This window comes from Ambystoma mexicanum, chromosome 11, assembly GCF_040938575.1.
Source record: "Ambystoma mexicanum isolate Mex_15411 chromosome 11, UKY_AmexF1_1, whole genome shotgun sequence".
NCBI classification, from domain to species: Eukaryota; Metazoa; Chordata; class Amphibia; order Caudata; family Ambystomatidae; genus Ambystoma; species Ambystoma mexicanum.
The window spans coordinates 850855145-850872608 of record NC_090934.1 but is presented as its reverse complement, the minus strand read 5'-3'; the positions used below and the strand labels follow the sequence as shown (position 1 = coordinate 850872608).

At 50.3% G+C, this 17464-nt stretch overlaps 1 protein-coding gene across 9 annotated transcripts in view; it reads right to left on the bottom strand.

Moving 5' to 3' along the window:
• TKFC (triokinase and FMN cyclase) overlaps positions 1-17464 on the bottom strand; it is a 1395923-nt gene that overhangs the window by 1272127 nt on the left and 106332 nt on the right. For 3 of the 9 annotated variants that reach the window (XM_069623835.1, XM_069623839.1, XM_069623840.1), the window contains exons 4-5: positions 7343-7413; positions 7158-7240 (exon numbers count right to left, since the gene is read on the bottom strand). The exons of the other annotated variants lie outside the window; for them this stretch is intronic. The gene's annotated coding sequence lies outside the window, so the exon portion shown is untranslated. The remainder of the gene's footprint in view (positions 1-7157; positions 7241-7342; positions 7414-17464) is intronic. 9 annotated transcript variants of the gene reach the window in all.

The window sequence follows — 17464 nt, the reverse complement described above, 5'->3', positions numbered from 1 at the left end:
CAGAATCCCACGGAGTTTATTGAGAACTTGCTGCTGCAGGAGATCACTGGGGGAGCCCTGTCGCAGGGGTTTGCAGTGGAGAGGGCGCACAGGGCCTTGAGCAGAAGACCACCGCCGGGGAACCCACCTAGGCCTGTGATCGCCAAGATCCTCAATTATCGGGATCGGGAAAGGATCCTTGAGCACTTTCGTAAGGGGGCACCATACGGCGAGGAGAGGCGACCATTACTGCTTACCCCGATTATACCTTGCAAGTGCAGCGCAGTCGCATGAACTTTGGGGCGGTCAAGAGGCGATTGCGGGCAGCAGGGTACAAGTATATGTTGCTTTACCCGGCCAGATTGAAGGTTTTCTTCAAGACTAAGATGCTGTTCTTTGACACTCCGGAGGAGGCCATGGAATGGCTCGATGCACAAACTGTCCTCAGGAGCCAGATGGGCGGACGGCGGATGGAACGGGAAGAGATAAGTGACGCTGCGGGCCCGGTTGGGCTATGAACATTGGGACTGGAATATAGTCGGTATGACTTTGTTTGGTAGTGTATGCGTTAGGACTTTGACACATGGTCCGTGTGCGCGGATACGAAAGTGCGGGAAGGGAGCCTCCGGGGGCTGTTCTTTGTACCCAGGTTGAGTCTAGTTTAGTCACTGTGTGGGGGGTGACACCCTGTCGGGTTCTCTACTTGGGTTCCAGAGAGAACCGAACACAGGGATGCCTGAGATCCAGGGATGGAGCTGGGCAGTTGGTTGGGTTAGGGGGGTGGGGTGGGTCAGTTTTTATATGAGCCTGGGTGAGAAACTGGGAATGGGGGCCTTTGAGGGAGGGGGGAGGCGAGTGGACCTGGGAGAGAGACGGAAGTCACTGATACATCATGGGGGACCTTAAGATACTAACGTGGAACGTTAGGGGGCTTAACAGCTACCTTAAGCGTAACAAGGTCATGTTGTACCTGAAAAGGCAAAAGATAGACATCGCCTTGTTACAGGAGACACATCTGACACGGGACAAACTGGAACTGGTGGGGAGAAAGTGGAGAGGGACAGTAGTTGGATCTACATATTCTGCCTATGCTAGAGGTGTGTTGATTTGGGTTGCACCACATGTCCCGTTTAAGCTACTTGGGGAAGTTGTGGAGTCTGATGGGAGGCTGGTCATGGTAAGGGGGCTTGTGGAAAATAAAGTAGTGTGTATTATAAATACTTATGCTCCCAACCGTGACACGGCGACATACTTTAGGACACTGATCACTAGACTGGGTGAAGGGATGGGGGGTCCGGTGATTTGGGGAGGGGACTTTAACTGTGTACTAAACCCCAAGGAGGACAGGTCGGATGACAGGGTGGACAGGCCCAGCCCGGCGGCTAGGGTACTGCTGGCGCTGCTGGTAGACCTTGGCCTGGCAGACGTGTGGAGGACAAGACACCCTGGCGTGAGGCAATATTCGCATTACTCGGCCCCGCACCAGTTACACACAAGGCTGGATTACTTTTTCGCCACTCCGGACGTTGTCGCTGAGTGTGACCAGATAGACTACAGGGCGAGAGTCCTTTCGGACCACTCGCCCCTGGTCATGCGTTGGCAGCTTTGTCCCCCACGTGCGCGAATTCCAACATGGCGCCTTAGGGCGGAAGCGCTCAGGGATCCAGTCTTTAGAGAGGACGTGAGGGAGGAGATAGTTGCTTACTTTGAGGCGAACACAGGCAGTGTCAAGTCGGCTGGTACTTTGTGGGAGGCCTCTAAGGTTGTAATGAGGGGGGTTGCCATTGTGAAATCCAAGGGATTAATGGGAGGAGTCCTGGCAGATCTGCGTAGAGCCGAGATTGAGTTGGAGAAAGAGCTGGGGGAGGGTGGGACGGACACGGAGGAGGTCATTAATCTGCAGCAGAGGTGCGCAGAACATTGGGACAGGCTCTGTAATCTGAATTACAGGAAGTACATTGAGAGGTTACATGCCGGGGGAGACAAGACGGGCAGGCTTCTTGCTTGGCTGTATAAGAGCGAGACCCCAAGATCCCCGATCCGATCAGTTATCACTGAAAAGGGAGTGGAGGTGGACACCCAGGAAGGGGTGAATGGAGCATTCGCGGAATATTATCAAGCATTATATGAGGATCGAGAGGGGGGAAGCCGGGAGGAGATAGAGGTAGTACTTGAAGACATAGGCCTGCCCAAGATAAGTGACGAAGAGAGAGAGGAGATGGATGCTCCGATCACTCTGGAGGAGCTGCAGGAGATTGTGCGGCAGCTACCCACTTGCAAGGCCCCAGGAGCGGATGGGTTCCCCAGTGAATTTTATAAAGCGTAAGGAGAGGAGGTGCTCCCGCCCATGCTGGAGATGTTTAATGAAGCGTTCGAGGTGGGGCGGTTGCCGGAATCACTCAGGGAGGCGATTATAGTACCGCTCCCCAAACCCAATAAACCGGGACATGATTGTGGCTCCTACCGGCCCCTGTCGATGCTGAACCAGGACAGCAAGATCCTAACAGCTGTCCTGGCGGCCAGAATGCGGAGGGTGATAGGCAAGCTCATCCATCCTGACCAAACGGGCTATGTCCCGAACAGGAATATTACTTACAATCACAGACGCCTTCACAGGGTGGTGGAATGGGGAGGCAGTGAGGACAGCGAAATGGCGATAGTGGCGTTGGACGCGGTTAAAGCGTTCGACTCTGTTCGATGGCCGTGGCTGCTGGCGGCTTTGGGGCGGTTTGGACTGGGACCAGGCTACATGAGGTGGGCCGAGCTATTATATAGTGCGCCTCTGGCTAGGGTCCATACAGGCGCAGTGGTGTCAGATAGATGGCAGTTAGGCAGAGGCACCAGGCAAGGGTGTCCTTGGTCCCCAATGTTGTACATACTGGCCCTCGAACCCTTGGCAATCTACCTCCGGCAGCAGTATGACCCGGTGGGTATAGAGGTGGGAGGGGAGTGCCATCTTATATCCCTGTATGCAGACGATATGCTGTTATACCTGAAACATCCGGAAGAGAATTTGCAGTATATCTTGGAGGTATTGGAGAGGTACGCCTGGTTGTCTGGCATAGCGGTCAACCCTCAGAAATCCGCACTATTCCCGCTAGGCAGTTATGTGGGGATACCGGTGGATAGGTTGCCAGTGCTGCGGATCCCGTGGGCGACGAGCTCCTTCAGGTACCTGGGCATTGACGTGTATCACACGACCGAGGAAGAACACAGGCATAATACTGAGCTAGCTGTGGGAAAGATTGAGAAGTGCATGAGGTTCTGGGAAAGATTGCCTTTAGCGATGATGGGTCGTGGAGCTATGCTTAAAATGGTGGTGCTGCCCAGGCTCCTGCATTACTTTAATAACATCCCGTATATGATACCTAGGAAGTTTTTCGCTAAGTTACATAGCGTGTGTAGGAATTTCCTGTGGCACGGCACGCGCAACAGGGTCGCATTATGGAAATTGCAGAACTCTTACGAGAAAGGTGGCGTGAAGCTGCCAAACTTTGAGGCCTATTATATTGCGGCGCAACTGCAATACGTGGCCAGGTGGCTCTCAGATGAAGAGACCTCCGAACACAGGCTGCTGGGAAGAGACTGTTCCCCCTTCTATTTGCGGGAGGTGATCTGGGTGACTGGTTCATGGATGAGAGAGCGTCCTAAAATGCTAGCCCTTGGTGGGAACATATGGCGGCGTGCTTGTCGGATGATGGGTGACCCCTTGCCGTGTATGCCGCAGTTACCTCTGGTCGCCCTGGCAAAGGAAGACGGGCAGCTGAGAGCTATTATCCGGACATATTGGGAGTCAGTGGGGTTGATCACTATGGGCGACATCTGGCAGGATGGGACTCTGATGGAGTTCGATGAACTGGAGGCAGGGTCGGGACTACACAGGGGTCAATATGTAACATATCATAGGGTGGTCCGGGAGGTCCGGAGCAGGTGGCCCGAAACTACTTTGGCCGATGAACCGGATGCCACGCTGGAAACAATGTACGACGCATCAGAGGGTGGGCACGAGGTCTCTAGGTTGTACGAGATGTTGATGACAAAGGTTGGGAAGGATTTGGGGCACCTGAGACTGGAGTGGGAAGCGGAGATGGGGGCCCCGATGTCGGATGGGATGTGGGAGCGCGCCCTGGGGTACCATAAAAAGGTATCGAGGAACGCCAGGTTCAAGCAGATACAGCTCTATATTACGCACAGGGCATATATGACCCCCCTTTGAATTTCCAAATTTCTGGATAGTGGGCGCCCGGCGTGCCCCAAGTGTAACAAAGAGAATGCGGACATGATACACATGTTCTGGGCGTGCCCAGTGATTGCAACCTACTGGGGTGAAGTGGCGCAGAGGCTGGCAGGGAGGGGCATCACGCTTAGGGTGGATTCGGCTTGGGCTTGTCTGCTGGGAGGGTATCCCAGGGCGCGTAAGCTTCGACATGTTGAGAAACTTAAAGATCTGGCCTATGTGCTTGCCAAACGTAGGATAGCCATGGGGTGGAAGAAATGTCATAAGCCGCGAGTGGAGGTCTGGTGGCGCGATCTCCAAAAATGGGCAGATGCCGAAACGACAGTGTGGCAAGATGGAAGTATGGCAGGGGATGAGGAAGAAATAGGCTCCCTCACGGCATGGAACTTATTGTTAACTGAGCTGTTTGGTGCGGGATCGGCCTCGGCTGGACTTGTGAGCGATGAGGCCCCACCGCACGGAACGGACACTGAAGGCGGACACTCTACAGGCTCATAGGGGGGAGGCATGGGGATTGCAGTGCCTTATTTTTTGTTTGTTAGGTTTTGTTGTTGATGTGTTTTATTTATGTTTTGTTTTAATGTTGTTTGGTTGAGATAAAATAAAAATATATTTTAAAAATAAAAAAAAATAAAAATTTAATAAGCTTCATTAAATTTGTAAATCAGCGCCATACGGCACTTTGGCATTTATGCGTAGACCCTAGGAGTGCCCTGGTTCTGGATTGACCTCTCTTTCCTCTCACTAGTCCTCAGTGTCCATCCTCCAGCAGCTGCGCGATTTCTCTTCTGCTCCCTAGCAGAGTGGGCTGTTCTCGGTGAGCCCTGCTTGCATTCCGGGCCCTTCACAGCACACGCAGGCAGCTCTGCTCCAAGACACATACAGCGTCCTCTCTCTCTTCCTTGCTCACTGCCCCACCTGCTTTCTTTAGGTAACAGAGGCTCCTACACCTGTGGCCGATACGCGTTCCCTGCGGTCTCTCCACACAGGTCTCCCTGTTGCTCTCTCTGTTGTTCCACTGGTCTCCCTTTATACACCTGCAACCACTTAGGAGGTTGCAGGTGTGGATTCACCATTGGGCTTGCCTGCAAATAGTAAGGGACATGTCTGACTTTCAATCCACTCAGGAAGCATCTTCTTCTTCCCAGTACCAGAGTGGTGAAATAAAGTATTAGTGTTCATTACTCTTAGTCGCCTATTCCTTGTCTCAATACTTTCAGAGGTCAAATGAGGGGAGAGGTTTTACAGTACCCTATAAAGGACAGGGAAGGGGTAGGATGGTTGTCAATAGGTTTAGGGGGATACCATGTCTCACCTGTTTGCACCCCACTCCCAATCCCAAAGGAGCGTCCACCCAGGTGATCCATCATTCGCTTCTCCACCCCTAGGGTCAGGATCCAAAAGCGATGGCCGTTCCCCAGCCATCTGAGAAGGGGATACAGAGTGAGGAGTGAGAATACCCCCAGGTTTCTCACAAGTGGTATAGCAACGTTGTTCCATCCTCATCCCACGTGATCTTTTGGGGCTCAGCATTTTTCAGTTTATCTGTAAGTTTGGCAGTCATGAGAGATTTGGGGATGAATCAGCGATAGTAAGCAATCAAACCTAAAAAGGCTCTAAGGTCTTTCTTTGTTCTTGGTGTGGGGGTGTTAAGTATTGCTTTAACCCTTTCCTGTTGGGAGTTGTACAGACCCATTACCCACAAACAATCCTAGATATCTAACTGCTGACTGAGCCAATTTACATTTTCTCGGATTTGCTGTTAAGCCTGCCTTTCTACGCATTCTCATGACTGTGTAGAGATGATAGACCTGATCTTCCGAGGTTTTGCTATGCTGCACAAAACGCTAGTGTAGTTGTAATATTTTGTCCATTAACCGTTGGAATGTGGCGGCGGCCCCATGTAACCCGAACAGGAGGACTTTAAACTGAACAGACCTATGGGTGTTGCAAAGGGAGTTTTTTCCTTGTCAGGACTGTATAACGGAACCGGTCAATAGCCTTTTGTAACGTTTATGGTAGAGAGATAGACAGCGTTACCCTGTCGATCAATTAAGTCATCAATGCGAGTCATCAATGCGAGGCATCGGGTACGCATCAATAGCAGGGATGGAATTAACTTTTTCTAAAATCAGTACAAAACCTCCAGCTCCCAGGAGGTTTTGCCACCAACACGATGGGGGAAGACCAGGGGCTAGTAGATGGATCGATAATATTGGCCTCGAGCATTTGATTGACTTCCCGAATGATAGTTGCCTCTCTAGATTCCGGTAATCTATATGGTTTCAAATGTACCACTTTGCCTTCTGGAATGCAGATATAATGGGAGATATCCTTCACTCTCCATGGTTCCTCTCTAAATACATCAGCAACTGAAGTACAAGGTCAAAGAGATCTTGCTTTTGGTTATTACTGAGTTCGGGTGGAATCAGGACCTTGTTATCAGAGGCTTCAGGCAACAGACAGGACAGAATAGTGGCAGTAGACTATGTGGGATTTTCCTTCCCTTCTTTTAATAGATTCACCTGATATGCCTGGGTTTTTAATATTCGGTCAGGTTGGGAAATGTTACAAGGGCCTGTTTGTTCCAATATCTCATTTTGTCATGATTACTAACCTCGTGGTCCCATATAAACCTTTTCCCCCTTTAGCTCTGGCAAATGGAGACAGGTGGGAAAGTGAGGTAGGGGCCAAGCGGGTAAAGGCTTGGCATTCAAAACACTCACATCAGTTACTCAGAACTAACACTCCCATCACACAGGAAGTTGCACACTTGTTTCCTGGTTTTACATCACTTCCTGCCACTCCAATATGGACATTGTGGAACATCCTGGAAGCTACAGTGCATTCTAGTGTTTGGGCGTGACTGCCTTTAAAAGCCACGCCCGGAGATCAGCCCGTGCTTCGTGTGCTTCCTGTAAGCTTGACAGCACATGCTTACCGCCGCTTGGTCTTCAGTCTTCAGTTTCCCGATCCGGCTTCTTCCTGCGGCCGGAGTCAGCGCTCGCATCATCAGATCCAGTCCTGCAACAAGAAGAAGAGAGAGAAAGCAGTTAGTTGACAGTGAGTTTCAAGCGCCTGCAAATCTCTGCACAGCGCGCTTTAAGGCAGAACTGTAAAACTTACCTCGTGCACCGCTTGGAGCACGAACCAGCTTTCCATCATTTCACGCGCACTTTTCACCCGACTCAGGTACCCTGCAAGTAAAGAGAAAAGCGATTAGAACTCTTCCGCCATCTCCGCTCACCACTATTGCTGCAGTCTAGTGCTGTAAACTGGCACGCAAATCAGCAAGCGCTACAGCAGATCCGAAATACTATATTTGAATAACCCCAGTGAGGTAACTGGGCAGTCACGGACTTGGTGACTCTACAAACCTAGCACTTTCCTGAAAACTTACCTGAACTGAAAATCCCAGTGCAGTAACTGGGTAACACAAACTCGTGGAACTAAAGCAGCAAACTGCTGGAGGCAGTTCTCAAGAACAGCAACATCTGGAGCATCACCCAGAAAATAGCGCCCCTGCACGAGCAGGATGGAGTGCGCACCAAACTGAACACACAGGTGAGACACCCACTGTAGTGAATTAGGTATCTAGGTGGGTTGGGGGAGAAGGAGGGTAGGCTATCCCTTTAATTCAATCCTAACCATTCACTCTTTGGCAGGCCAGACTTCCCACTAACTGAAGGTGGTGTAGAGCCAGAGAAGGAACCAGAGGACTCTATTGCTCCTGCAGAGACCCAGGTAAGCGTGACACATATGGTGCGTGCCACTTAGATATAAATTTATTTTCAGACATGGGCAACAATACTAAGACCTTTTGGCCTATTGAAAAGGATCTTAAGGCATCCTTTTTGTCATACAACGTCTTCTGCCGTTCCTGACCATGGCCATGTGGGTTTGAACTAAAGACCTGACTACCTGCATGTGATCTTTCAGTCGGTTTGCAGGAGAATGGAATTGGGGCTTCTTCCCTTTCTTCCGAGGTTTTTCTCCACTAAACTTTATATCTCGAGGTTCCCGCCCATAAAGTAACTCAAACAGGGATAATAATGTAGAAGCCTGGGGATCTTTCTTACCGCAAAGAGAGCCCGAGGTATCATTTGATTCCAGTTTCTGTCATCCTGTTCTACAAGTTTTCGTGACATGGTTTTCAGGGTATTGTTAAACCTTTCAGCAAGGCTATCTGTATGTGGGTGATAGACAGAGGTTCTTAGAGTGATAATGTGTAAAAGTTTGTTCACTTACCCCATGAGTTTGCTTATAAATGTACAGCCCTGATCCGCTACGATTTCTTTGGGAAAAGAAAGGGATTAGCCATTTCAAAACCTATTGGGTGGTGTTAGCTCGAAGGGGAAAGGCCTGTGGATACCGGGTTGCATAATCAACTATCACCAAGATATACTTGTTCCCAAACGTTGATGTTTCCACAGGGCCCACAATGTCCATGCCAATCCTAGAGAACAGAACTTCAGTGATTGGAAGTGGCTGCAAGGGGACTGGTGGTGGTATATGGGTACTGGTCTTTTGACAGATTTCACAGGACTGAACAAAGATCCTAATGTCAGCATGCCAAGTACCGGTCAGCACGCGCACCGAGCCAAGTACCGGCGAAGTACCGCTTGATCGCAATCTCTGCTTCCTGCCACGTGGAACTGTGTCACTCAAGCCTACGAACGTTTGGATCTATATTGTAAGGATTGTAAAGATTTGGCAGTAAAACAACTTCATATTGCCAAACCACGCCCATTTGGGCAGAATCCTACAAATTTGGCCACAGCGCGCACGAGCGTGCGCGCACCGAGCCAAGTACCTGCGAAGTATCGCTTGACTGCAATCTCTGCATATTTGTATTTATTTATAAAGCGCAGCCAGGCCCGGGGGCATAAGGGCGCGTAAGTTAGATCTGGTTACAGTTGCAATTAAAAACAGTCAACAATGGTTATGTTACAGTTACAGATAGGTACAAACATAGTATTGCAAGGGCGTACAAATATACATTAAATTACAAGGTGTGTCAGCGGCAGTCAGGAGGTTAGGCTGTCATAGAGTTCAAATTATGAAGCCAGCACTTAGTGTTGTGTTTGAACAGGTTGAATGAGGATTCTGCTCGCAAGGATGCAGGGATAGTGTTCCATAGTTTGGAAGCTTGTACAGGGAAGCTAGCTCCACCCGAGTTATGAAGTTTGAATCTCGGTATGGTCATGGTGTTAGTTTGTGCTGCTCTGAGTGGTCTTAAAGAGGTGTGGGGTGTAAGTTGGTTCGTAAGGTATGTTGGCGCAAGGTTGGCCCTGGCTTTAAGGGCCAGCGTTTTAAGGGATATTCTATGTTCGACAGGGAGCCAGCGTAGTTTACGTCTGGTCTCAGATATATGTGCCTTTTTGGGAATGTTGAGGGCAGCCCTGATGGCATTGTTTTGGACAACTTGCAATTTGTTGATATTTTTGTGACTAGTGCCCAAGTAAAGAGCGTTACAGTAGTCTATTTTGGATAGGATTAATGCTCGGGCAGGAGTAATGCAATTGGGTGCGAAGATGAACGGTCTACATGCAGTGATCAGCTTACAGGTGTATGCGGCTGATGATGCTACTGCATTGGTTTGTTTGGAGAAGGATAAGGTGGCATCGATGTAGATACCAAGGGTTTTAGTGTTGACACAGGGATAAGATTGCCATCAATGGTAAAGGCTTTGAATGAGGGGTTAAGATTTTTGAGTTTGGCATGAGTGCCCAGGATGATCAACTAGGTTTTTTCGTCATTTAAACACAGTCCATGGTGTGCCATCCATGCTTGTATTACATAGAAGATTTCATTAAGGGTGGTGCTGTCAGTTTCGTAATCACCCGTGATAGGGATGAGTATCTGGGTAGTAAAACAAAAGAGTTGATGGCTGGAAGGTTTAGAATAAATCTTGACCTCTGGCATTGCTCTGGGCAACCCTCCAGACCATCGTTCTTCGCCTGCCAAGCCATTACAAAAGGGGAAAAACCATATGCAAATCAGGCTTGGTCCCACCCCCAAAGGGGTAGTCCAGCCCGAACTGCTAGGTCACATCCCTTTTGCACGAGACCACAAGCATCCCCAGACATGTTTCAGCCTTGTTGGGCGTCATCAGTGAGGAGTAGCTTGGGTCTCTAGGCCCAGCAGGCAAGGGACCCACGTCTGGGCATACCCTTCCCGCTCGGGGTGACAATAGCAAAACAAAAGAGTTGATGTCTGGAAGGTTTAGAATAAATCTTGACCTCTGGCATTGCTCTGGGCAACCCTCCAGACCATCGTTCTTCGCCTGCCAAGCCATTACAAAAGGGGAAAAACCATATGCAAATCAGGCTTGGTCCCACCCCCAAAGGGGTAGTCCAGCCCGAACTGCTAGGTCACATCCCTTTTGCACGAGACCACAAGCATCCCCAGACATGTTTCAGCCTTGTTGGGCGTCATCAGTGAGGAGTAGCTTGGGTCTCTAGGCCCAGCAGGCAAGGGACCCACGTCTGGGCATACCCTTCCCGCTCGGGGTGACAATAGCAAAACAAAAGAGTTGATGGCTGGAAGGTTTAGAATAAATCTTGACCTCTGGCATTGCTCTGGGCAACCCTCCAGACCATCGTTCTTCGCCTGCCAAGCCATTACAAAAGGGGAAAAACCATATGCAAATCAGGCTTGGTCCCACCCCCAAAGGGGTAGTCCAGCCCGAACTGCTAGGTCACATCCCTTTTGCACGAGACCACAAGCATCCCCAGACATGTTTCAGCCTTGTTGGGCGTCATCAGTGAGGAGTAGCTTGGGTCTCTAGGCCCAGCAGGCAAGGGACCCACGTCTGGGCATACCCTTCCCGCTCGGGGTGACAATAGCAAAACAAAAGAGTTGATGGCTGGAAGGTTTAGAATAAATCTTGACCTCTGGCATTGCTCTGGGCAACCCTCCAGACCATCGTTCTTCGCCTGCCAAGCCATTACAAAAGGGGAAAAACCATATGCAAATCAGGCTTGGTCCCACCCCCAAAGGGGTAGTCCAGCCCGAACTGCTAGGTCACATCCCTTTTGCACGAGACCACAAGCATCCCCAGACATGTTTCAGCCTTGTTGGGCGTCATCAGTGAGGAGTAGCTTGGGTCTCTAGGCCCAGCAGGCAAGGGACCCACGTCTGGGCATACCCTTCCCGCTCGGGGTGACAATAGCAAAACAAAAGAGTTGATGGCTGGAAGGTTTAGAATAAATCTTGACCTCTGGCATTGCTCTGGGCAACCCTCCAGACCATCGTTCTTCGCCTGCCAAGCCATTACAAAAGGGGAAAAACCATATGCAAATCAGGCTTGGTCCCACCCCCAAAGGGGTAGTCCAGCCCGAACTGCTAGGTCACATCCCTTTTGCACGAGACCACAAGCATCCCCAGACATGTTTCAGCCTTGTTGGGCGTCATCAGTGAGGAGTAGCTTGGGTCTCTAGGCCCAGCAGGCAAGGGACCCACGTCTGGGCATACCCTTCCCGCTCGGGGTGACAATAGCAAAACAAAAGAGTTGATGGCTGGAAGGTTTAGAATAAATCTTGACCTCTGGCATTGCTCTGGGCAACCCTCCAGACCATCGTTCTTCGCCTGCCAAGCCATTACAAAAGGGGAAAAACCATATGCAAATCAGGCTTGGTCCCACCCCCAAAGGGGTAGTCCAGCCCGAACTGCTAGGTCACATCCCTTTTGCACGAGACCACAAGCATCCCCAGACATGTTTCAGCCTTGTTGGGCGTCATCAGTGAGGAGTAGCTTGGGTCTCTAGGCCCAGCAGGCAAGGGACCCACGTCTGGGCATACCCTTCCCGCTCGGGGTGACAATAGCAAAACAAAAGAGTTGATGGCTGGAAGGTTTAGAATAAATCTTGACCTCTGGCATTGCTCTGGGCAACCCTCCAGACCATCGTTCTTCGCCTGCCAAGCCATTACAAAAGGGGAAAAACCATATGCAAATCAGGCTTGGTCCCACCCCCAAAGGGGTAGTCCAGCCGGAACTGCTAGGTCACATCCCTTTTGCACGAGACCACAAGCATCCCCAGACATGTTTCAGCCTTGTTGGGCGTCATCAGTGAGGAGTAGCTTGGGTCTCTAGGCCCAGCAGGCAAGGGACCCACGTCTGGGCATACCCTTCCCGCTCGGGGTGACAATAGCAAAACAAAAGAGTTGATGGCTGGAAGGTTTAGAATAAATCTTGACCTCTGGCATTGCTCTGGGCAACCCTCCAGACCATCGTTCTTCGCCTGCCAAGCCATTACAAAAGGGGAAAAACCATATGCAAATCAGGCTTGGTCCCACCCCCAAAGGGGTAGTCCAGCCCGAACTGCTAGGTCACATCCCTTTTGCACGAGACCACAAGCATCCCCAGACATGTTTCAGCCTTGTTGGGCGTCATCAGTGAGGAGTAGCTTGGGTCTCTAGGCCCAGCAGGCAAGGGACCCACGTCTGGGCATACCCTTCTCGCTAGGGGTGACAATAGCAAAACAAAAGAGTTGATGGCTGGAAGGTTTAGAATAAATCTTGACCTCTGGCATTGCTCTGGGCAACCCTCCAGACCATCGTTCTTCGCCTGCCAAGCCATTACAAAATGGGAAAAACCATATGCAAATCAGGCTTGGTCCCACCCCCAAAGGGGTAGTCCAGCCCGAACTGCTAGGTCACATCCCTTTTGCACGAGACCACAAGCATCCCCAGACATGTTTCAGCCTTGTTGGGCGTCATCAGTGAGGAGTAGCTTGGGTCTCTAGGCCCAGCAGGCAAGGGACCCACGTCTGGGCATACCCTTCCCGCTCGGGGTGACAATAGCAAAACAAAAGAGTTGATGGCTGGAAGGTTTAGAATAAATCTTGACCTCTGGCATTGCTCTGGGCAACCCTCCAGACCATCGTTCTTCGCCTGCCAAGCCATTACAAAAGGGGAAAAACCATATGCAAATCAGGCTTGGTCCCACCCCCAAAGGGGTAGTCCAGCCCGAACTGCTAGGTCACATCCCTTTTGCACGAGACCACAAGCATCCCCAGACATGTTTCAGCCTTGTTGGGCGTCATCAGTGAGGAGTAGCTTGGGTCTCTAGGCCCAGCAGGCAAGGGACCCACGTCTGGGCATACCCTTCCCGCTCGGGGTGACAATAGCAAAACAAAAGAGTTGATGGCTGGAAGGTTTAGAATAAATCTTGACCTCTGGCATTGCTCTGGGCAACCCTCCAGACCATCGTTCTTCGCCTGCCAAGCCATTACAAAAGGGGAAAAACCATATGCAAATCAGGCTTGGTCCCACCCCCAAAGGGGTAGTCCAGCCCGAACTGCTAGGTCACATCCCTTTTGCACGAGACCACAAGCATCCCCAGACAGGTTTCAGCCTTGTTGGGCGTCATCAGTGAGGAGTAGCTTGGGTCTCTAGGCCCAGCAGGCAAGGGACCCACGTCTGGGCATACCCTTCCCGCTCGGGGTGACAATAGCAAAACAAAAGAGTTGATGGCTGGAAGGTTTAGAATAAATCTTGACCTCTGGCATTGCTCTGGGCAACCCTCCAGACCATCGTTCTTCGCCTGCCAAGCCATTACAAAAGGGGAAAAACCATATGCAAATCAGGCTTGGTCCCACCCCCAAAGGGGTAGTCCAGCCCGAACTGCTAGGTCACATCCCTTTTGCACGAGACCACAAGCATCCCCAGACATGTTTCAGCCTTGTTGGGCGTCATCAGTGAGGAGTAGCTTGGGTCTCTAGGCCCAGCAGGCAAGGGACCCACGTCTGGGCATACCCTTCCCGCTCGGGGTGACAATAGCAAAACAAAAGAGTTGATGGCTGGAAGGTTTAGAATAAATCTTGACCTCTGGCATTGCTCTGGGCAACCCTCCAGACCATCGTTCTTCGCCTGCCAAGCCATTACAAAAGGGGAAAAACCATATGCAAATCAGGCTTGGTCCCACCCCCAAAGGGGTAGTCCAGCCCGAACTGCTAGGTCACATCCCTTTTGCACGAGACCACAAGCATCCCCAGACATGTTTCAGCCTTGTTGGGCGTCATCAGTGAGGAGTAGCTTGGGTCTCTAGGCCCAGCAGGCAAGGGACCCACGTCTGGGCATACCCTTCCCGCTCGGGGTGACAATAGCAAAACAAAAGAGTTGATGGCTGGAAGGTTTAGAATAAATCTTGACCTCTGGCATTGCTCTGGGCAACCCTCCAGACCATCGTTCTTCGCCTGCCAAGCCATTACAAAAGGGGAAAAACCATATGCAAATCAGGCTTGGTCCCACCCCCAAAGGGGTAGTCCAGCCCGAACTGCTAGGTCACATCCCTTTTGCACGAGACCACAAGCATCCCCAGACATGTTTCAGCCTTGTTGGGCGTCATCAGTGAGGAGTAGCTTGGGTCTCTAGGCCCAGCAGGCAAGGGACCCACGTCTGGGCATACCCTTCCCGTTCGGGGTGACAATAGCAAAACAAAAGAGTTGATGGCTGGAAGGTTTAGAATAAATCTTGACCTCTGGCATTGCTCTGGGCAACCCTCCAGACCATCGTTCTTCACCTGCCAAGCCATTACAAAAGGGGAAAAACCATATGCAAATCAGGCTTGGTCCCACCCCCAAAGGGGTAGTCCAGCCGGAACTGCTAGGTCACATCCCTTTTGCACGAGACCACAAGCATCCCCAGACATGTTTCAGCCTTGTTGGGCGTCATCAGTGAGGAGTAGCTTGGGTCTCTAGGCCCAGCAGGCAAGGGACCGACGTCTGGGCATACCCTTCCCGCTCGGGGTGACAATAGCAAAACAAAAGAGTTGATGGCTGGAAGGTTTAGAATAAATCTTGACCTCTGGCATTGCTCTGGGCAACCCTCCAGACCATCGTCTGGACTGCCCCTTTTGGGGTGGGGCCAAGCCTGATTTGCATATGGTCTTTCCCTTCTGTAATGGCTTGGCAGGCGAAGAACGGTGGTCTGGAGGGTTGCCCAGAGCATTGCCAGTGGTTAAGATTAATTCTAAACCTTCCAGCCATCACCTCTTTGTTTTTGCTATGTCACCCCGAGTGGGACGGGTATGCCCAGACGTGGGTCCCGTGCCTGCTGGGCCTAGAGACCCAAGCTACTCCTCACTGATGAGCCCCAACAAGGGCGAAACATGTTTGGGGATGCTTGTGGTCTCGTGCAGAAGGGATGTGGCCTAGCAGTTCGGGCTGGACTGCCCCTTTTGGGGTGGGGCCAAGCCTGATTTGCATATGGACTTTCCCTTCTGTAATGGCTTGGCAGGCGAAGAACGGTGGTCTGGAGGGTTGCCCAGAGCATTGCCAGTGGTTAAGATTAATTCTAAACCTTCCAGCCATCACCTCTTTGTTTTTGCCATGAGTATCTGGGTGTCATCAGCGTAATTGGTATACGTGACACCCAGATAATCAAGGATATCGAAAAGGGGTTTTGTGAATACATTATAAAGTGTCGGGGACACGCAGGAGCCTTGCGGGACTCCACAGGGTACAGGTGAAGGTTCGGCAGAATCCGTTGGAGAGAAGATCCTCATGGTTCTGTTCGCCAGGAAGGAACTGATCCAAGCCGTGGCTGCGTCTGAAAAGTGTGCTGCAGATTTCAAATGGTGACAGAGTGTTTGGTGATTGACCAGGTCGAAAGCAGCTGACAGGTCAAGCAGTAAGAGGAGTGCGAGTTTGCCATTGTCTTTCAGGATTTGGATCTGGGTAGTAAGGTCTATTAATGCAGTTTCCGTACCGTGTCTCGGTCGGAAGCCTGATTGCCTGAGTCCTAGGAGGTTGTTTGATTCTAAGTAGGCCTGTATTTGTAAATAGGCTGCTCTGTCCAATATTCTTAATAAGAACGGTACAGTCGTTATCGGCCTATAGTTAGACGGGTTGGTTGGGTCAAGAGTAGGTTTTTTGAGAAGTGGAATGACCCAAGCATCTTTAAGGTTGTCAGGTACTATTCCAGATTTGAAGGAGGCATTGATGAGGTTGGTAATGAATGGTGCCAGGTCGTGAGCTGCCGCTTTGATGATCGGGGCAGGGCAGGCATCACCTTGGCAGTTTGAGGGTTTAAGTTTCCTGATGATGTTTTCTACTTCCCAGGTTGAGAGGGGTGAAAAGCTGAAAGGTTTACAGGTTGATTTAAAGGTAGATGGTTTGTTCGTTAGTTGTTTATAGTCCGGATCAGCTAGTAGTAAGGATTTTTTAGCGTTGATTTTGGATTGTAAGCAAGCTATTTTATCTAATAATGCCTTGTGAATATTGCTACACCATAGTGTGTCAGTAACACATTTGTCTCTGGGGGCGATGGGGGATTCTAGTTCTTTCAGAATCTTAAAGAGTTCCTTTCTGTTGGAAACCGCTTGTGTAATCCTTTTATTATAGGTATCTTTTTTGGCAAGAAGTATGGCTTCTTTGTAGCTAGAGGAGGCTAGGGTTGGCTCAGTTTTATTAGATATTGTGGGGTGTTTCTTCCAATGAGCCTCAGCAGTTCTTTTAGTTTTGCGTAATTCTCTTAACTGTGGCGTGAACCAGGAGTTAAGGTGACGCTGTGGTTTAGGTTTCCGCAATTTTAGAGGGGCAATGGAGTTCAGTGCTTTGAGTATAGCCTGGTTGTAGGTATCCACTAAGACTGTGGGGTCGGCGTCTGAATCGATATTATTCAAGATAGGTAGTAATATAGGTATGAGATTGTCAGGAGTAATATCTTTCTTGTTTCTCGTGCAGGTGGCAGGGGCGATGATAGGCACTGGGAGGGGTGTGTTGGCTTTGATAGTAAAGGTTGATTTATGATGATCCGACCAGATGCAAGGGTCATTGGATAGGAGGTCAATGGAGCAGTTGAGGTGGGAGAGCCAGTCTAGTGTTCTGCCTTTGATATGAGTGGGTTCATGGATAATGTGTGTGTGACCCAGTTCAGATAAGGTGTTGGCTAGGTCATGGGCGTTAGAGTCCTTAGGGTCGTTGAAACCCAGATCAAAGTCCCCAAGTAAGATGGTTTGGGAATTAGGTTTGGTATTTATGGTTATAAGTGATGCAATATCCTCTATAAAAGAGGAGATGGGTCCTGGAGGACGGTAAATAAGGTGCACAGTTGCCGTGTGGTTGGGTGAAAGAGGCAGTTTAATTGATAGGGATTCAGCAGAAGGGATTTGAGCATCTTGGATGACTTTAATGTCGAAGGTATTTCTGAATATGAGGGCGAGTCCGCCTCCCTTCGTTTGAGTGGTGTTTCTATCGGATCTAATGATAACATAATCCTTAGGTATGGCGAGAGCCAGAGATGG